This window comes from Lissotriton helveticus, chromosome 1_1 (genome assembly GCF_964261635.1).
Source record: "Lissotriton helveticus chromosome 1_1, aLisHel1.1, whole genome shotgun sequence".
Classification (NCBI taxonomy): domain Eukaryota; kingdom Metazoa; phylum Chordata; class Amphibia; order Caudata; family Salamandridae; genus Lissotriton; species Lissotriton helveticus.
The window spans coordinates 1,612,522,565-1,612,544,816 of NC_136057.1; the positions used below are offsets into that span (position 1 = coordinate 1,612,522,565).

The window sequence follows — 22,252 nt, forward strand, 5'->3', positions numbered from 1 at the left end:
TGCACAGAGACGACCGGACAGGCAAGTTGGAAAAGAATCATTTCGATGATCCCCAGCACAGACAGTACTACCATGGCGACTATGACGAAGGGAATGACGATGTATATGTCCCAGCATAGGACAGCCAGGGACAGAGCGGGGGCCAAGTGTCAATTCCGGTCAATCAAAGGGGACCTTATGTAAAAGGGGAAGTATTGGGGACCTCTGAGGATTTTCTAATTGACACAGGAGCAATGAACAGTTCCGTTGCTCGATCATTGGTTCCAGGGGCGGCTCTGTCCGGGCGAAATAATGTTTCGGTGGGTTTCTCCGGAGTCCCCGTCGTAAGCCCCATCTCCAAACCTCTCCCTTTTACGATCGGTCCAGCCACCATTGACACTCCTTTCTTATTGACTTCGAATTGTGGAGAGAATTTGTTAGGATTGGATATGCTGAAGAGATTGAATGCAACTATACATTGTTCTGCGGATGGGGTCTATTTAACCATACGTCCCTCTGTAACCCCTGTTAAACAATGTTTCACGAAAAATGAACGACTCCCACCGGAGTTCGATGACATTCCGACTTCCCTTTGGGCGATAGGAGATGCGGATGTGGGTAAACTGGATATCCCCCCAGTTCACATCACATTGAAACAAGGTGCGAAATTACCACGCATCCCGCAGTACAAAATAGCGCCGGCGGGGGAACGGGCTTTACTGCACATCATTCAGGACCTGATTGACAAAGGGGTTGTAGAAGAAATGAATGCCAATGTTTGCAATAGCCCGATTCTCCCTATTTTGAAGAGGAACCATGATGGAGGGGAGACAGGTGCTGCCTATCGTTTCGTAATTGATTTACGAGCCGTTAACAAAATAGTGGTACCACAGTATCCGGTGGTGACCGATATCACTACCATTCTCACCATGATCCCTCCGACTGCACAGTATTTTTCGGTCATCGACCTGAAAAATGCTTTCTTTAGCATTCCTATCCATCCTGATAGTAGGCAGATCTTCGGATTTTCAATATCTGGTCGCAGCTTCCGCTTCTGTCGCGCTCCTCAAGGCTATACTGAAAGTCCGAGTATATATAGCCAGGCTCTCAAGGCTCTGTTGGATGACCTGGACTTGCCGGAAGGCAACGTCCTCTTGCAATATGTGGATGACTTACTCATTGCGTCTGATACGGAAGACGGATGTAAAGAAGCTACGATTAAATTGTTGCACCATTTGGCTGTTAAGGGGAACAAGGTATCATTATCGAAATTTCAGTACTGTCGAAAGGAGGTGACCTACTTAGGTCATCTCTTATCGAAGGAGGGTAGACGACTAACACCTGAACGAATTACCACCATTTCTAGCATGTCTGTACCTTGCACGCAGCGTGAAGTCCGTGCTTTTCTTGGCATCACATCTTACTGTCGCCAATGGATACCTAATTTTTCACTTCTGGCTAAACCCTTGTTGCATTTGACTACTAAAGATGTGCATGAACCCCTACCCTGGACGGATGAATGTCAGCTCTCTTTTGACTCTTTAAAAACTGCTTTATGCTCCGCTCCTGTTCTGGGTACTCCAGACTATCGTAAACCTTTTGTACTATATGTACACGAGGTCGACGGTTGTTCATTGTCTGTTTTAACGCAGGCCTTTGGAGGTAAGCAAAGACCGTGCGCCTATTTGTCAGCTACATTGGATAATGTTGCAAGAGCACTTCCTAGCTGTCTGAGGGCTACAGCTGCAGTGGCAGTGGCAATCCGGCAGTCAGAAGGACTCGTTTTAAATTCCAATTTGACTATAATGGTGCCGCATGCGGTAGACACCTTACTAAATAAAACAAAAATGCAGCATCTTACAAGAGCACGTCTTACTGGGTATGAGCTGACCTTATTTGCACCACATATTACAATTACTCGATGCGCAACCCTGAACCCAGCCACATTATTACCGCTCCCTACGAGTGGACAGGACACTGATTTACATGATTGCATATATCGCACAGAAGATGAGACCAAGGGTAGGATTGACCTCACGGACACACCCTTAGATCACCCCCAGGGGGAGCTATATGTGGATGGTTCCTGTTTCAAACTAACAGATGGCACAACGACAGCTGCATATGCGATCACGACCCTAAAAACGGTTGTTGAAACACTCCGAGTACCCCACCGATCAGCTCAAGCTGCTGAACTAATGGCCTTGTTGCGAGCCTGTGAGCTGAGTGAGGGACTCGAGGTCAATATCTACACGGACAGCCAATACGCCTTTGGTGTAGCCCATAGTTTTGGGCGGCTGTGGAAGGAAAGGGGTTTCCTTACTTCACATGGTCAGAGAATACAGAACGGACAGCTAGTTTTGAGGTTGTTAGATGCTCTCACCCTACCCAAGAAAGTGGCTATCATAAAATGTAGTGCTCACAAAGCAATTGTGGATGAGGTGGGGGAAGGCAATGCTTTTGCAGACCAGGTGGCCAAGCAGACAGCACAGTCACTGATGTCACCCATGTATGTCCATTCCTCTGCCAGATGGGTGGGGGGGACTCTGGCCTATTTGATAATACTATGGAAAGTGTGAGAATACTACAGAAGGAAGCCACCTCCGCAGAATTAGAGAGATGGGAACGTGAGGTAGGGAGATTGGATGAAAATAATTGTTGGATTGACTTGACCGACAAACGAAGGTGGCTATTGCCCAATGCACTGGTACAGGCCGTGGTAACCATGGCACACGGACCCGCGCATATAGGGGCAAAAGGTATTTGCGGGCTTTTAGATCCAGTTTGGAATAACCCAAATATCCAACGGACGGCTGTCCGCTTGGTCCAAAATTGCATGGTTTGCTTGCAGCATAATCCAGGAAAGGGAGAAACTGTTTTGAGCGGGAATTTTGCACCACCCACATTGCCCTTTGAAGTGCTCCAGATGGATTATATTCATATGGAACGCGTCAACAATTTAAAGTACGTACTGGTCGTGGTCTGTGCATTTAGTAAATGGGTCGAGGCATACCCTACCAAGGAAAACACAGCTTTGGCAACTGCAAAGGCCCTCCTGAAAGAGTTTGTGCCTCGCTTTGGATTGCCTCGCTTGATCTGGTCGGACAACGGGGGGCATTTCCATGGGGCCCTTGTTCAACATATTTGTAAGGGTTTACACATACAGCAAAAGTTCCATGCTGCCCGACACCCCCAATCAGCAGGGCTTGTGGAGAAGTACAATGGCATTTTAAAACTGAAAATGGCAAAAATAAAGGAGAGCACGGGGTTGAAATGGCCTGACACTTTACCCCTAGCCCTTATGTCTTTACATGTCACCCCGCACTCCCGATCGGGTCTCTCTCCCTATGAGATACTGTTTGGGAGGCCTGCTAACGTGTGGGGGGTACCTAGACCTCGTTCTTTTGCAGATATTGAATATCCTATGTTGATTGATTATCTTTATGCTTTGACTAAAGACCTTCGTTCTGTTCATCAGCAGGTAGCTTCTGTACTGCAGCCACTGCCAGAGGGCCCCGGTCATCGCTTGCAGCCCGGCCAGTGGGTCCTGGTAAAAAAGTTCGAGCGGGACTCCAGCTTGGCTCCTAGATGGTCTGAGCCACGGCAGATTTTGTTGGCCACCAGGACGGCGGTTAAAGTGGATGGTCGTAAGCATTGGATCCATGTTTCGCATCTCAAACGACTACCACTTCCACTCCCTGGTGAGCGGTCACGTCCAGGGGAAATTCTGACACAGGAAACTGAAAGAGCTGATGCATTCGTGCCCTTTTCTGACGCCTGCGAAATTGAGCGTAGGCCACAGGAGGGATCGGCGAGATCAGATGACTTGGTCTCCACTGAAGTTGCAAGTGAACGTGCAACAGCTTTGAATCCTGTTGCAAGTACCCCAGACGACGAAACCTCACAAGTACGGAAAGCCCCGGGTGTGCTCTTTTCTGACCCTGAAGTGCTGGGTCGAGAGCGATACAATTTCCGGCTCAGGAAGCCGGCACGCGGCGCCTCAGACCCCATTGTTAGGAGATAGGGAAGGACTTCATTGCATAAGATAGGGCTTGCTAGACTCCAGGTCTGGGCGCTGAGCGAGACACTGGACTGAACTCGTTGAGAGCTGGAACTTTTGATCATTGTGCTCTGTTCAGAAAGAAGATTCTGTTAAAGCAAGACGGCTTCTACTTTGGGATAGGGATACGAGTCTGCCTGTGAGACTCTGACGGACGCAGGAAAGAAGAACCCTCTGGCAGGTCGGACTGCTAGGCCTATTTTTGGACTTTTAGCTAGCAATGTACCCTTTTGGTCGTGTTATAATAGAAGAAGAGTTTCCTATTGCGCCTCGATACATACCTTTTTATGAACCGATGTTTTCTACATGGACCACGAAGGTCAAAATAGCATTTGTTGTGACTATAACTGTTATCGTAGCTGTGTTCATGAGTCTGTTCGTATATTTAGAACATAAATACCCATTACAGAAGTTTTTGCCAACTACCGTTGCACCCCCCGAACATTTCCTGTTCACCCTAGCACCACACAAAGGAAGACATCGCCAGAAATATGCTAAAAACGTATTCATAGAAATGTTGCACCATACACACAATGTTACTAACACTACGGATTGTTGGGTTTGTGGGCTCCTGCCATCTGTAGTGCGCAATCATGATCTGTTTCTCTCCCGCCCTCTGTCTTATCTAGGTAGTTGTGAAGCTTGGTACAAACTGTTTCTGGCAATATACCGGCATGGGGGTGAGCATCACAGGGACCTCGATGTCAATGAGCATAATATTATTCTTGATTATGTTCGAGCACACTATGCTTATAATAGAACGGGACATGGGAATCAGGTGACAATTGACCCACAAGGTTGCATACAACTGTATTTAGCGGAAATGAACAAAACTTGGTTGCAAGATGAATTGTATGACTTTAAGGACTTTAATGCCACACAATATTTTCAGATTTTCATTGAACGTAATGTTACCAGAGATCGCACTGTACCTATCCCGATTTTGAATGTTTCTGCAGGATTTTGTGTGCAAGGGATGGGTAAGGTACAAATGGGGAATAGCATCTGCAATTATACCTATCGACTGCGGAAACGTATTAGCCCTCCTTTGATTACCCCACACAATGTGTATTTTGTGTGTGGGGAGCACGCATACACTTGGTTACCACGGAATTGGGGGGGACGTTGCTATCTATCCTTCCTGTTTCCTCCTGTTTATGTGGCCCCCTCCAACTATCACGAAACGCATCAGTTATACCCAATGCGATCCCATCATGGGAATACAGCCGCCCCGGTGACAAGTACACCAGTAGCAAGCTTTGCCGAGGTGACCTCTAGCCGTTCCCATATTGCACCCTTACACAGATCACGTAGACAGTTCGATATGACGGAAGTTGATCAAACAGACACCTCCTTGCAGCAATTTACGGATTTTAGTAAGGGTCTACTACCCTTTTGGGGGCCTATTTTCAATAGTAGGGAAATTAGGAGATTGTCTAGAATAGTGGAGAATGTCATTAATATCACCACTGATATTTTAACAAACTTGACTGTGGAACTTCAGGCTACTAGGCTTGTAGCGCTTCAAAATCGTATGGTTTTAGATGTTATCTTAGCTGATCGGGGTGGGGCATGCCGTGTCATCGGCAGTTCTTGCTGCGTGTATATTCCTGACTCCGCCCCCTCGGTTCATCTAGCCATCCAAAAGCTGCACCGCATTGCCTCTGAAATGCATACCGAAAATGGGTCCTGGTCATTGTCAGGTTGGTTTTGGGGACTCCTGTCCACGTGGGGATGGAAGCTGATGTTGATCTTAGGAGGCGCAGCTGCCATCATCTTTACGTGTTGTGTCTTGATGCAGTGTGGTCCTGCTTGCTGTTCTTACTGTGCTTCCCGTATCACCACACTGTGCGTCCCAACCCCTGTCTCTATTAAAGCCCAAATGCTGCAGAAAGAGGTACATGACCTAATGGCCATCGATGAAGAAATATTCGAGGAGTAGCTGTTTGTCGTTATTTAGCTCCACCACGCTAAAAGGAGGGTTTGAGGTACTAGAATCGATTCTTGATCATGTAGTATTGATAATCGATATGTTAGAATTAGCATGGTGTCCCTAGACTCACACCGTAGGCATACAATATTAGTATTTGCGGTATTTACTTTTACTTAGCTTCACACCACGTTACGCTATATGAATACCATATTATGGCCTTCTTTAATATCGTGCACGCACAGGCCCTATTCTCATTTGCCTCTAAAAACCCTGCTCCTGGGGAAGAAACCAACTGTTGCAGAAACTGCTGTTTCAGCTCGTTAGACTCGGCAAGGTCGTAGTTAGCTGAGGAAGGGCCGATAAGCACATTCCGGGAGGGGTGCAGGGTGGACTGTCTCTGAGAAGACAGAAGGGAGTCACCCGTCTGACCTTGCTGCCTGAGCGAAGCAAGGAGCTCTTTGTGTGCCTTATATGGGTTTTCCTATTACTGTACTAGCTTGTACCAATTTGTATTTTTCCATGTTAGGCTATGATGATGCCAATACAACTGTATATATGTGATGTGCTGACAATGTGCCAGCAGTCTTCTTGGCAGACCTCGTGGGTTAGGTCGCAAGGAGCTCCTCTGGCAGAGTTTGTGTTTGTCTAATAAACGCTTGAACCTTCTACACTGCCGACCGACTGCTTATTGGTATTGGTAAGGGGATTTGGTAATGTAATGATAATTGTTGGGAGGCGATAATATAATTTCGGTACTTCACCGCCCACTTCAGCATTTCGCCCTGGTATATTGGTGTTAGTTGTTCTTAAATGTAAGAGCATCCATGGTATTATGGTGCTAACCAGAATTGTTGGCACTAGGCTATTGTTGGTAAATTATGGGCTTCCATGAAAAGATGGTGCCCACCCTTTGTATTGCTGGCCTAAGATTAAGCTTGGCAATGCTTGGAATTAGGTGAATATCCATAGCATGATGGTAGCTACCATAATTATTACTGGCAATGGCATGATTGTGGGAATTCTTGATCTATAGGCATTAATAACACAATGGCGTCCACTGCTAACCACTATGGTGACCCAGGCAATTATTGTTCTATTACGGGCATCACAGGCCGGCTATGACATGCAAGGCATGCAAGGCATAGTGCAATTACGTTCTTGATGAAAATGAGATATTTTGGGCAACAAAAAATATATTTGCTAAAAAATAAATAAGCAATATTTCACGACCTAAATTGTGTGTGCTTATTTTGAAAGAAAAGGATATGCTTTTGTTTTCAAAATTAAATATATGTATTTCCATAAACTAACAAGCTGATGTTTGGGGACAAAATGAATACATTTCTGTAGGATCACTTGTTTCTGATGTAGTGGGCATGTGATACCTTGCATCGTATATTCTCCTTCTAGCAGAACTTGTAGGAGGCTAAAATCACAAGTCCCCCAATAAGCGTATTACATGTTTTTTTTCTATGTCTCCCTATCATGCTCCTAGACTCTGTGGGCATAGGGATGCACTTTAAGTAGTACTCTTTACATTATGACTGACAGCCTTACACATAACCAGGCTACAACATGCCTAATGGTTGCAGCGGCGGCTGGCACGGTTCTATAGTAGGGAGCGGGGGAGGGAGGGGGAGGATGCGGGGGAAAGTGGGTATAAAAAAACTAAATAAAAAAGTACCTTCTCACTGGTTCCTTGTTGCGTCCCTCCTCTGCTGTCCTCCCTCACTGGGCCTCAACAAGAAGCAAACCCAGGCTCCCAATCAGCCAATCACAATGCTGCCTTAGCAGCGTTGTGATTGGTGTGAGAAACGCTGACTGGGAGCCAGGGCATGGTCTCTCCGCAGGCTGTAATGCAGCCTGCTTGGAGAACAAGCGAAGTGCGCAAGACTGTTTTGGGCGACCACTCCTCCTCTACCCCTTCAAGCAAAGCGGCTGAAGAAGGAGAAAATAAAATGATAGTAAAGTCAGTTAGTATAATTCTATTTTCCCCTTGTTTCACTGCAAAAAAGCAGTGAGGCGACGCTTCTCCGCCTGAGTGGAGGAGCCGCCACAGAATGGTTGGTATCAGCAAATTAACAGCCGTGGAATACGGGGCTTTTTTACGTGTATACAGTAGGGGAATGATTACATCCTCTCCCGCTGTAAATCTCTGTAGTTGTCATGAATGAATGAGGTGTGTATGAATACTGCGTGGATACATGAGAGGTGGGGTACCATTAGCTTAGCGTCCACGTATGTACGTAACCACCACTATGTTATGGTGATTCCTTGTATTATTGGTAGCCAGAGACGCCGTGTCCTCTTTCCCTACCTGCCACTGCCCTGCTGCACTTTCTGTTCCTCTCCATTTCGAAATCATTGTAAACCACAGTGTATGTGTCTGGTTCCAAATTGTGGAATGAACCAATAAGATTTTGTATTGTTTACCTTAAATGAGCCAAGCAAGTTCCCAAAAACTTTCTTTTTTTAAATGACTGTGGATGAGTGCAAAGATATGGGCATTGATTTCGCTCTAAAGACAGTGAACTATTGCTGATGGGACATTGATCATATCAAATTCTGTACATCTGTCATTTTTTTTTCCATATAAGATCATGAACAGTTTTTTAGTATGAGAGGGTGAATGTAAGATGGGGGGTGGTGGCTGCTACTCACAGAAAAACAAGGACTTCCGCATCCCAGCTTCTTAGTTTCTTCCGCACTGAGCTCTTTTGTGTCCAGGTCCAGTCTGAGGGGAAAGCACATGGTTTGCCAGCACAGCAGGTTCATGCATATTATACCTGCCATATCTCAGGTAAGCACGTGCCAAGAGCTCCCTAAGAAACCATTCCCAGTATGGTATTTTACTGTTATCATTAAACCTTTCCATCTCTGAAAGAAAACAAAACATTGTTTTCATGATAATTTCACCTAAATAAGCATGTAACAAAAAATACATAATGTGTGAGTTAAAAAAATATAATGTTCCTGTACTGCCATCATTGGGTTCTGTGACATTTACAATTTACTCAGCTTTCTGCCTCGGGTTTTTCATCATCACTGAAATCCCTGAAATGGCAATAGGACCACATTACAGTTACCAGTTAAAGGTCCTATACATGCCAAAGCGGCGTAATAAACTTTAAAAAATTGTTTTCAAGATTGAAAACCCTGTTTAAAAATTAATAGTAAAGTAAAAAGGGACGGCTAGTAAAAGAGAGTTCTATTTGAGCAAGGGGTAGAAATGTTCAGTTAAGAGTATTCAAAACAAGGAAAAGGTGCATCAGAGCTAAGTTGCACTGTGAAGAGAAATACTATAAGTGATTAAGAAATAAATGGACTTAGGCACTACTCTAATTTTTCAAAAAATGCACATTGAGTAATTAATTGGGGCCCGATTAATCTAATATTTTCTTGTACGTAGTTATTATGACTATCTCCTGGCTAAAGTGTGATTTGCTCCTGAATTTTTCAGGATTTCAATCAAAGAAGAAAAGCTTTATGAATATGATATCTGATATGCTATCACATGACAAATCAGAGTGTTAGGATTCATTGCATGTACAAGTTAGAATAATGCATATATGTAAACATAGATCAATATAAATAGAATGACAATACTTTGTTCATACAGTTAGAAAAAGCATGTATTAGAACCGTTGGCAGTTCCCTTGAAGCAATAGAGCTATACAGGGCTTAAAATCAGCTTGAATATTCCATCTGTATCAATCAATATTCCACTGCTTTGTCCTAGGCTTATTTAGTTTCCATTGCAACATTTCAAACTAAATAGGCAGAATGTAACAGCATTAAAACCATTACTTTTTTTTATTGTAGACTATCTCCTGAGATCCGGGAGAGGGTGAAACTGTAAAGACGCCAATGTAGTTGTGTTAACTTGGGAAATTTTGTGAAGTAGGACATTTCCCCAAGCCGACAAATGCAGGTTTGGTTTACCTTCACTGTATTTGATGCCCCACCCAACATAGATGGCCCAGCCAGGGTGCATGGATTTCTTTCACTGATGTAGCCTGAATACAATGAATGCACAGTGGTTGGCCCTTATCACTGTTTCTGGACTTCCAGCCCGGAGAAAAGAAAGGAGACGGAGAGTAATGCCAGCACCAAAATGAAAAGCAATTTGTGTTACTGTCCCAAAGTACCAGTAGGAAATGCCCCCCCTTTTGAGCTGAGTTTCATTTATTTTTGTATAAATGAATTTGCTTTGTAATTTGAGATTGCAATTTAAAAAACTATCAAGACCTTTGTAGATTCTTACAAGAATACCTATAACCCAGAAAATATGCAAAGAACAAAAGGCATAGCCTTCAAGTGTGACTATTCTGCTACAGTTGAACGCTTGACTTCACTACACATTTAGATTCTCTTGGGATGGGACTGTCCCCTGCATTGTGTACAATATTGTTCCCCTTCTATGAGTGCTCCCTTGTGTCTATCTGGTATCTAGGTTTTTGAACCTAGACTCTCATAAAGCTGGTGTGTACTTATTAACCTAGGCCTGTCCATGATATTACTGAGGTCCTGGAATGGTGCTGTGACTTGGAGGTGTGTACCAAGTGCACCCTCATTTCACAGACACTTGACTACAGCTTTGTCATGGGTTTGCCACATAGAGCTGTGTCTGCAGGGTACCGTGTTTTGTGGATTCCCAGTTATGAACTAACCTTTGTATCTGTGTCACTAGAGTGGAGAACTACTGACACACTTCTGTGAAGCTCTGCTTCTATGCGCTAAACTGGGATCCTAGCACTTCATTCATATGCCCATTTGTGTTTATGTGAGTGACGTACATAGTAGATGCATTGTATATATGAGTGAAGCAGAGTAAGGGAAGCTTGTGGGATCCATTTTGGGTGCCTCCTGCCTGGCCTCATGGACGAGATGGAGGTGAAGTTGCTGTACAAGACAGTGAATATGTATTGCTTACATTCTTGAAGCTGGTGGGAAGGAAACTAGACACTGAAACTGGATCAATGGACGAATGCATCCTCCCCACGTATCTGTGTTTGAATCTATGGTCAGCATTTTGAATCCTCGTGGGTCCACTCAGCCTGTCACCTTACCCAGTTTGATCACTGTTCCCAAATCAATGGTACTCATTTAGGCATCTGTTATTTGGGTAAACATTCAATTCACAAATGGATGTTATGTTATGTTATGTTATGTTAGGAGAGAGGATACAAGCTCTTTTAGAAATTCAAGTAGGACGAGAATGGCTGCTGATTAGTTTTCCTGTAGCATTGCCATTTGGTAGATGGTATGGGTGAAAAGGACCCCTCAGGAGGGCTGCAATGTTAATGATGACAATCAGATAAAGAAAGCACATACCACGTTGATGGGTGGTGCAGGCTGAAGACGACCCTGCTACCAGGAGCACCACTCTACACAAAGGCTGTGTCTGGGGAGCAGCCTGGAAAGGACACTTGAAAGGAGAACCAACCTCAACTGGTTTAAAAGTCAGTTCTGAAAGCTAGGACAGGGGATCCACATCTCCTGTCTGCTATAAGAGTGGGACCCTCTGATCCACTTGTTGTTTCACTTCCCGGTTCTGTATGACTAAAAATGGAGTGCTTCACAGAGTGCTCGGAGAACAGCAGTGCAACCAGAGATAAGTGTGTCTGACAGCTCATCAAAGATGAATGAATTTCACCCAAGTCTATCTCGAAGTAGCTAATTACCTGACCCGAAGCGCCTAGAATCCTGCCAGTCAGCCAGCCAACTGGGAGATGGAAGAAGCCTGACAACCATGTTGACAGGACCACCTTCAAGGAGGAGCCAGGTGCAGTGTGAGTCCTGGCATTGGTGGGGTCTGCCGATGGAGGATGACCCAGGATTGAGATTTGTGTACCCAAGGTTTTATACTCTCCATTCGCCGTTCCTTGGGCAAACCTTTTAAAATGTGGCTTGCCCTTCATCGCTATGATTAGAAAGAAGGCACAACTTGACCAGCTTTGCTGTGACCACAATATGATTGCAGCTGAATGATGCTTCCGTGGCCAAGGGAAAAGTATTCTACACAAACTGGTGAAATTACGGGACGCTTTACCAAGCCGACGGACCCAATTGATGAAGGGCCAGGGACTTGGAACAAGTGTGGCATGCTCCGCCCAAGAGATTATATAAAAAAAACAAAGTTTTGGATAGAAACCTTCATCATTTGAACTACCTGGTCTTTTAAATGATTCTCTTCAATCAGTATATAGAAACAGGCACGCCCTGATATTTATTTGACAGGACCCATCCGAGGTATTAATTCCTTATGTAGTTTTTAAGACAGTAGTATTTCTACAAAAGAATCTCAACAGGGGAAGTTTTTCCCTTCAGTCAACAAGCAAGTACGAACTTCTTCTAAAAACTAATTTGACTAAGAGAATCATAGATACGGTCTTGAAAAAGATGGTGCAATAATTATTTCCATCAAAACGAGTCGACGCTCCATGACACAATCCATTACAAGGCTGGAACCACAGATCACTAATCAATTCTGTAGTATCGGTTTCTAGTGCTTTCTATTGTCCTACTACGGATGCGTGTTTTTTTTTAAATCACAAAGTGTATTATCTTTTGTGTGTACTCTCTCTGTTAGATTGTAATGTTTGGTCATTTTAGTGCGTCTTAGCTTTATGAATTGATTATAGTCTTTAGGTTGGTCATACTACATATGAACACTACCAACAACGTGTGAAAAACATATTTTCCTTTTCTCCATTATGTGTTATGATAAACAAAGTTTCTTAAATAATAGTTTTTAGGTTGTTTTTAACATCAGAAGTAATTTGTATCTTTGTTTGTATATCTTTTTGACATAATTATCAATAAATAGATCTATTTTTACAATTTTGTATTGTGACCTTGGGCTTACTATTATACCTCCCTTGTGCGTATGGTGTATATGAAGTGGTTTAGAGATTGTGTGGTTATGACTTACAACAGTTGATATGGTCAGTAGTATTAGTTATTCTTAGAGTGTAGTCCAAAGGAAACCGTCTTTTTGATATTGCACAAGGGAAAAGCACATCCCGAGGCAAGTGGGGTCGGTGGGATGTCTTGCTGCCAATGAAGTTGGCTTGTGCATGGGTATGTCAAAACTGCCTGTGTGGGGCAGCCGTCTTCCAAATGTGGCCAGACACCTACAAAGACTACCACAGCTGCCAGCGTGGACGCCACCTGCCAGCAGCAACCTCGTCAAAGATGTGACCACAGTGAGGGTACCCAGATCCCATGAGAAGCCTTATCACAGTTGCCAGTTTGCACATATTTCCAGCAGCAGGAGAGAGTAGGTGCAGAGATGAAGTTGGGCAACCACCTAACCATGCCAGAGACACCATGAACTAAGCAGCCAACACTTACTCAGTGAGAACAAACTTTGAACTGTGAAAGACGAAGTACACTTTCAATATAACACAGAGGTGATCTGTACCTGAGCCAAAACACACTGAACTTTCTCCCTGGGGGAACTGCCTGGACCACAATAAGGTGGACTAGGGGAAAATAGCGAGTACAGGTACTGCAACCCAGCATCCAAAACACTAAATCACATCTTGCTAATGTGTGTGTAGAATTTTGTTGTAGGTCCATTTTCTTCTTGAAAGTAAAGCAATGGGTTGGATACTGAGTTATTGTGCAATTGTTGAGTTCTGAGCTTGAGAACACCCTGAGATGTCTGTCAATCATTGAGAAGCCTGTGACTGCTAGTCATCACTTCCACTGAGTGGCAAGTGCTGAAGGGGTGTTACTTGGTCCAGTTTTGCCGAAACCTTTTGATTGACCTTGGGACATCAGAGGCAACAACTCCAAGCCCCAGGGCATAGCTTAGTCAGTAAAATTCTGGGTGATGGCGGGGTGGGTGGGGGGTGGGTGGAATCTCAAATCTTGTAACTGAAAAAGCAGTGGGCTGCAGAGTGGTAGTATGAAATTACCAAGGTTTGGGATGGACTGTTTCCATGAGGAACAGGATCAATATTAATTTGCATTCAGTGGGGGCCTGCCTAGAGCTGCACAGTGAGTGAAAAACAATAGGTTGGAATGCTATCCCCGAGAGATTGACACTGGTTAGACTATTTGCAAACATTCATCCCATCAACGTTTGGCTGTTTGATTGCCCATAATATGCCTAGGAACTTCGTACTGGTGCAGCTTTCCAAGCCTACTACTGACACTGTTTGCAAATTCCACAAAAATAGTAAAGTTACACATATTAATGGAGTATTTTGATGGGTGCAGATATACTACTTTGTTGGTAAACTAGTCAATATATATTTTTACGACTCTGCTCCAAAAATGAGCAACTTAAAAGTTCTGAGTGAAGTGAGACTGACAAGAAAAATTGATACACACATAGCAGACCTCACTCAGGACCCCCAGACCAATTACCAAGCACCTCCACAGAAGCTACGACCTCCGTCCCCCCTCCTCCTAAGCCTGGTAGTGTTCCCTGGGAACTCACGACTACAGGTATGCACAGCACAACAGCCTGGAGTCCCTGGCCTGGTATAACTTATTTTTAATGTATTTTCACTGCATGCACTCTTCTTCGTCTCTGCTACGAGATGCCTTGATAGTAGAGGTGCATATAGACAGGGTTCCGTGTTTCCATTCTTTGCCTTTTAAAAATAATTTTATTTAAGACTGACAGTCCCATGTTCTAAGCCCAAGTCAGAAATAGAGATGGGCGTGCCAGCAAATTAATAGGGCAAGCCAAGCCAGAGCAAATCCAAGGGTCTGGCTTGGCTCAAAAGTCTGTGCACAAGTCAAGGCATCAAAATGTGTGGGATGTTTACTGTGCAGAAAACAATGTACAACTATGATACAATCTTTTAAAAAGTCATAAAAGTGTATTTCTTTAACATTCAGATGCGTTTCACCTTTATACATTGGATTACATCACTGCATAGACAGTCATTCATTAAAAGCGATACATTTTAAACATGAACTTAGAAACATTAGATGCTTGTCACCCAACAACAATGCCATTAGTGAACTAAGAGGCAAGACAGTAGTTATATAAACCCTAAACATGGCCTAAATTCTTATAGACAGAGCAACATCATAGTCTAATTAATCAAACACAAGAGGTGCTTGTACAGAGAACTTCCTGGACTGAAGCATTTATAGGTTCTCTCATAGGTGATATTAAAGAAAAGGGAGGTTCTGGTAAATAAAATGTTTGCCTAGGATCACACAATTCGGACTATAAGAAAAGTCAGCATTGATTTTAGGTTACCAGGTTTCATATTTTGTAATTCTGCTACCAGATGTCTATCTCTGTCCCTCTCTCTTTCTCTGACCTGTTTTACACCAAAGGTGTCTGTTTTGTCTTTTATTCTTGGCACATAACTAGAAAACCAACACAGACATATCAGCCCCGACTCAGGGCCCGAGACCCCCAGACCCAACAACCAAGCTCCCTAAAGCTTTGCCCCCGCTCAAACCCCACACTTGAGGCTCTGTAGCCCCTACCAGCCCCATGCCTTACCCTCTTATACAGTCTTGCAAACAGAAAGCCTTAGCTGTATGTTGTCCGGTTGTAAAAAGCAATAGTCTACAACACATACTGGACTTTAGATCACTCCCTTGATTAGAATTGGATGACTTTCTTGTCTATCTCAATTCCCTGCTCTGATCATTCATTCATTGATACTTTATTCGGACACATAAAAAAATCCATAAAAGCAACATTTAAAACAAAAGGCATTGTATAGTACTTATCAAATATTAATAAAAACACCCACTGCTGGTTAAAAAAGATGTAACGGGATTCTAATATCATTCAATAATCATTTATCAGCAGGTATTTATGCATATATGAGTATCATAGTAATATATGAACAATTGTTACTTACCTGTAAACAGGTGGTTCTCCAGTATTGGTGTCTTTCATAGATTCACATGCTTGAATATTCCCCGTCGTCGAAGTGGGAGTCCCACGGTATATAAAAATAGCAATAATGCTAAAATATAACATAAATGATAACATCATACATAATAAAATAGAGATAATACAGTCTGTAAAACCTCTACAATGGTAACTTCCATAGGAAGACATTATAAAGAGAAAAACTCATTTGTAACATATCAGTGTCATTATGTTAGTCCAAACTGCAGCCAATCAGGCTCAAGCACCCTCTAGAACCTTCTCCTCAGAAGCTCAAGCCCTCAGATTTTCGTAGCACTAGCAATAATAGCGCCTGAGGAGAAGAGAGCCTCTGAGGGGAGGAAGGGTGGGTCGCATGTGAATCTATGAAAGACACCAATACTGGAGAACCACCTGTTTACAGGTAAGTAACAATTGTTCTTCTCCAGTATTAGGGGTGTCTTTCATAGATTCACATGCTTGAATAGAATAGATAGCAGTAACTCCTTAGAACTGGGATTGCTAATAGATTCTTAAAATGAAGGTAAACATAGAGCTTAAAAGCATATAGCAATCACAGAAAGAAAAGGAGGAGGGAACAGAGGCTCACCTTATTTAAAGAGACGGCGAAGCACTGCTTGCCCCACTGCGGTATCCGCCTCGTTGATGGAATCCAAACAGTAATGTCTGGTAAAGGTGTGCCTACTTGACCATGTTGCCGCCCGGCAAATCTGGTGTAGAGGCACGCCAGCAAACAAGGCGGTGGAGGACGCCATCGCTCTCGTCGAATGCGCCTTTACTGGACACTGTAAAGGCCTGCCAGCTTGTTGGTGACAGAAGGATATAGCTGCTGAGAGCCACCTTGCAAGTGTCTGTTTTGTCACTGAATGTCCCCTCCGCATCCTTCCATATGCCACAAAAAGTTGATCGGATTTGCGGAAAGGGGTAGTTCTTGAAATGTAAAACTTTAGACAACGACTGATGTCTAAAGAATGAAGTCGTTGTTCTGCCGGTGATTTTGGATTCGGGAAAAAAGTCTTCAAGAAGACAGGTTCGTTCAGATGGAAATCAGCAGGCACTTTTGGCAAAAACGAGGGATTGGTACGAAGAGACACTCCATCGGGCTTAAATTGCAAATATGGAGGCTTGATTGTGAAAGCGTGAAGATCGCTTACGCGACGAGAAGATGTTAGGGCCAAAAGCAATACAACCTTCCAGGTAAGAAATTTGGTGTCTGCCCTGTGAATTGGCTCAAAAGGAGGCTTCATGAGCTGTGACAATACCACGTTGAGCTGCCATGCTGGAGGAGGGCGTCTAATAGGAGGAAACTTTCTGAAGAGACCCTTAAAGAATTGTCGGATTATTCTGGATGAGCAGAGAGACGTCGAACCATCGTGTCTAAAACGCGAAATAGCTGCCAGAAAGACTCTCAAGGTGGCATGAGAGAGACCAGACCGAGCAAGGCTCAGAAAGAAAGGCAAGAGCTGCTCCGGAGTAGAAGTGAGTGGATGGATATCTGATGCAGCGCACCAATGGCAAAAACGTTTCCACTTCAGTTTGTACGTTTTGATGGTTGATGAAGCTCGAGCAGAAGCCAGAATGTCTCTGCATTCCTGGGGCATATCTAAGTTTGCGAACTCGAGGTATTCAGGTTCCATGCCCATAACTGAAGCGTGGTCGGGTCTGGATGGCAAATTTGAACCTCGTCCATTGACAGGAGATCTGGACGTGGATGCAGATGAATGGGAGCGCATTGGGATAACAGAAGAAGTTCTGAGAACCAAGCCTGTCTGGGCCAACGAGGAGCGATCAGTATCAAGTGGCAGGGTTGCCTTCGCATCTTCCACAACGTTCTCGGTACCAACGGTATTGGAGGAAATGCATAGGCGAACAGGCCGCTCCAATCCATGAGAAGGGCATTTCCGCTGGACTCTGGATGGGGATGCCAGCTCGCAAAGGCGGGGCACTTCCGATTCAGTGGAGTGGCAAAAAGGTCTATCATGGGATGACCCCAACGGCGGAACACCATGTCCAGAGTAGGCTGATGAAATTCCCACTCGTGGGTCGATGACGTGGACCTGCTCAACGAATCCGCTAGGATGTTTGAAACCCCCGGCAGATGGACCGCCGTCAAGGAAATTTGATGACGAAGAGCCCAATTCCAGATCCTTTGAGCTAGCCGAGACAATGGCTGAGATCTTGTGCCGCCCTGTTTGTTCATGTAGTGCATGCTGGTTGTGTTGTCCGTTTGAACCAGCACGGACTCCCCTTGCACTACGGGTAAAAAGGATCTGAGAGCAAGGAAAATCGCCATCAACTCCAGTCTGTTGATATGCCAGGTTCGTTGTGTCGCCGTCCACTTGCCCTTGATTGAAAGGTCCAGGAGATGAGCACCCCAACCCTCCATGGACGCATCTGTAGTCAGTGTTAGATCCGGAGAATGGGCCAGAAACGAAACTCCTTCGTCCAGGTTGGATGGTTCTTTCCACCAAAGCAGACAGTCCTTCATGCGAGACGAGACTCGAACTAGGTCGTTGAAGGACCCTGACACTTGGCGCCATTGCAGGTCCAGTTCTTCCTGTATAGGACGAGTGCGGAGCCTGCAGTTCGGGAGCAGAGCAATGCAGGACGACGCCATCCCCAGAAATGACTTCAACGTCCGCACAGAAACTGACTGTTTTGAACGGATGATGGTGACCAGACGTTCTATCTTCCTCTGTCGTTCTTGGGAGATGAAGGCTTTTGATAGGCTCGTGTCTAGAATCGCTCCGAGGAAGTTTCTCCTTTGCAATGGTGCAAAATGTGACTTCTCCATGTTGATGGTCAACCCCAGTGACTCGAATGTCTGCAGGCAGAGACTTGTGTCGCGAGCCAGCTGTAGAGGGGATGGAGATTTTAGAAGGCAATCGTCTAGGTAAGGAAAGACTTGCACTCCCTGAAGTCGTAGATAAGCCATGACAGGGGCCAAGACCTTCGTGAAAACACGAGGTGCCGATCGCAGGCCAAAAGGCAGCACCTTGAACTGGTAATGCATGTTGCCCACTTTGAACCTCAGAAATTGGCGATGGTGTTGGAGAATCGGCACATGAAAATAGGCGTCTTGTAGATCTATTGTTGTTAGGAAATCTCCGCTGCAGAGAAGCCGCAAGACTTCCGATAACGTCAGCATGCGGAAAGATTGTTGTTTCAGAAAGAAATTGAGTGCCCTCAAATCCAGTATGGGCCGCCACTCTACCGTCTTCTTGGCAATGAGGAAAAAACGTGAGTAGAAACCTGTCCCTTGTTGAGATATAGGAACCACTTCGACTGCACCTTTTAGTATTAGAAGACGAACTTGATGTTGCAATTCCCTGAAATGGGGAGGTGGCGGGCCTGATGGTGGAGAATGTGGAGGAAACTCTGTGAACTCCAAGGCATGACCCTTGCAAACAATGTCTAATACCCATTGGTCCGATGTTATTAGAGACCATTGGGAATAAAACTGTGAGATTCTCCCTCCAACTCCTTGCGCAACTTGAGAGTCATTGACGTTTGTTGGTGGAACCCCTATAATTTGACTTTCCTCTATAGGGTTTCGACTGTATTTGGCGATTAGACTGTTGGTTGGAATAACGCTGATTTCCTTGATTGTACTGGCGATACTGAGTGTGTCCTCCTCGAAAAGGGGTTGAAGACGAGCCTCGTCCACGTGCGCCACGAAAGGGCTGCTTTTTAAATTGCAAGGATCCTAGCGATTTTGCGGTATCGGTGTCTTTCTTTATTGACTCAAGCGCTTCATCAATGTGAGCGCCGAAGAGAGACTCACCGTCATAAGGCATGTCGAGTATCTTCGACTGGACCTCCTGCCGAAATGAAGTGGATTTAAGCCAACCCTGACGGCGGAGCGCCGCAGCACTGGCAAGGATTCGAAAACCAGTACTTGCCACGTCAATCGCACAGTCGATCATTTCTTCTGATGCCCTCATGCCATCCTGAAGGATCTGTTGCGCCTCTGCTCTGGACGTTTCCGGTATCAGCGAAACCAGTGCAGAAATATCCAACCACATTTGCCGGTCGAAACGACCCAAAATGGCCAGTGCATTTGCAGCACGAACGGACGTAGACGACATGGTTGAAAATTTTTTCCCAATTGCGTCCAAACGTCGACCCTCTCGATCAGGCGGAGCGGTGATAGGAGTCGCCGGGTTACGGGACCGTCGCTGCGCTGCCTGTGTGACCACTGAATCTGGCTTAGGATGCGAGAGCAAACAAGCGGGGGAACCAGCCGGAGCTTTATATTTCTTCTCCAGGCGAGGGACTTGTGCCGGCAAGGAGTTAGGAGCATGCATGATCTTTATACCCTCTTTCCATACAAATTCTATAATAGGTATGGTGTGAATTTGTTTGTACGGTTGGTTTTTGAAATCATAGAGAAAACAGTCTTCCTGTTGTTGTGCTCTCGGTAATTTAAAGCGGTCCGCCGCTTTATTCATCAGCACATGGAAGCTTGCGATGTCAACCGGCGGTGAATCACCAGCATCTGCTTGCTGAGGACAGGGTGTCTGTATCCGATAGTCATCGAATTCCGCCATATTTGGGTCCTGTTCCTCATCAGTATCCTGGGGTACTTCCCCTTCTTCTCTGTCCGACTCCTCCTCCTCTTGCGCAACAGGTTGCGGATTCATGGGGATAGTAGGACGGGGTCTGTCTGGGTGAACAGTCTGCTCCAAAGAATGCTGATGGTTTGTAGGGCCTGGTGTGTCCGATGAAGCGGGGCCTGGTGTACCCTGAGGGGTTGGCGGAAATCTTCGATTGTAGTCGTCCAGCATATGCTGGAGGTTAGAAAACAAAGATACTGGAAATGATGCCATAGGAACCTGTACATATTGTTCGTCCTGGCGGTCAATTTCCTCCTCCTGCTCGTCCTCAGAACTTGTGTCCTGACATTTAATTATTAATTCCGAAGGACTATGTGCATCGTCAAGGACATCGTCCCCAATAGATTCCGTTTCGTGATCAGTAGCCATCATTGGTGATGGGAGCTGGAGAGTAGGAGGTGGCAAGTGGAGAGTAGACTCCTTGCCCGAGGCTAAGGAAGGCAGAGGCACTAGAGGCATAGTGGCGAAAGAACCCACTCCTGACGTGGATCCTGTACGTTCCTGCCTTGATCCCTGTGAAACCGCCGCAGCTGTAGCTGTCGCCGTCGACGAGGCAGTTGTTTCCACGGCGGGCGTCGACGATGTAGCAGTAGACGTCGACGAGCGTTTCGGCTCTACCGTCGACGGTGCCGTCGTCGACTGAATCTTCGTCGACGGAATCTTCGTCGACGGTACCTTCGTCGTCGGTACCTTCGTCGACGATACCTTCGTCGACGGTACCTTCGTCGACGGAATCTTCGTCGACGGATCCGTCGTCATCCTCTTCGTCGACGGAGCGGTTAGCGTCGACGGGACCTTTGCCGACGATGAACTCTTCGACGTCGACGAGGATTTCTTCGTCGACGGTAATTTAGTCGCCGACGAGACAACCGGGTTCGTCGACGAGACAGAGGAGATAGAAGCTCTCGTCGACGTAGAAGACGTCGACACAACCATCGTCGACGACGAGGAAGCAGACGTCGTCGTCACTGAAGTCGTCGACGAAGACACCACAGCCAATCTCGTCGATGGATTGGTCGTCGACAGGCCCGTCGACGACCGCGGCGTCAGAAGTGTTACAACACTTATAGTGGGTGGAAATGACGCCTGAGAGCCAGGTCTCGTGGGCGTAGACACAGAAACCATAGGAGCTGTTGGTTGAACTTGTGCCACTGTTAAAGCCAGCTTTTTCTTCTTCAAAAAAGGAGAAGGTAATCCCTGAACACTTCCACGCTTGGAAGCAACAGTAGAACAGCCTGACTGGAAACTTTCTGCGTCTGACAAAACATCCTCTTTATCCTGAAGGCGCTTCAACCATAGAAGAAGACGACCTTCCCTGTCTCTGAGAGTCTTAGCTGGAAAAGCTCTACAGATTTTACAGTCATCCACCTTGTGTTCAGGATACAAACAGTAAATACACTTTTGGTGGGGATCCTTCTCAAACAAACGTAGCTTCCAACAGGAAGAGCAAGGTCTAAACAAAGACTTCTTACTTGACATCTTGTAGAAAAAACAACTGAAGTGAAATACTTGAAGAAAACTGAGCAGAGCTCAGGGAGACTCCCTTCACACGACGTGCGGTAGAAAATCTGAGGGCTTGAGCTTCTGAGGAGAAGGTTCTAGAGGGTGCTTGAGCCTGATTGGCTGCAGTTTGGACTAACATAATGACACTGATATGTTACAAATGAGTTTTTCTCTTTATAATGTCTTCCTATGGAAGTTACCATTGTAGAGGTTTTACAGACTGTATTATCTCTATTTTATTATGTATGATGTTATCATTTATGTTATATTTTAGCATTATT

At 45.1% G+C, this 22,252-nt stretch overlaps 1 long non-coding RNA gene across 3 annotated transcripts in view; it reads right to left on the reverse strand.

The window, feature by feature from the left end:
* LOC144773686 (uncharacterized) overlaps window positions 1–22,252 on the reverse strand; it is a 1,071,276-nt gene that overhangs the window by 861,096 nt on the left and 187,928 nt on the right. For all 3 annotated transcript variants that reach the window (XR_013600051.1, XR_013600052.1, XR_013600053.1), the window contains exon 2: window positions 8,634–8,849. This is a non-coding gene — a long non-coding RNA (uncharacterized LOC144773686). The remainder of the gene's footprint in view (window positions 1–8,633; window positions 8,850–22,252) is intronic.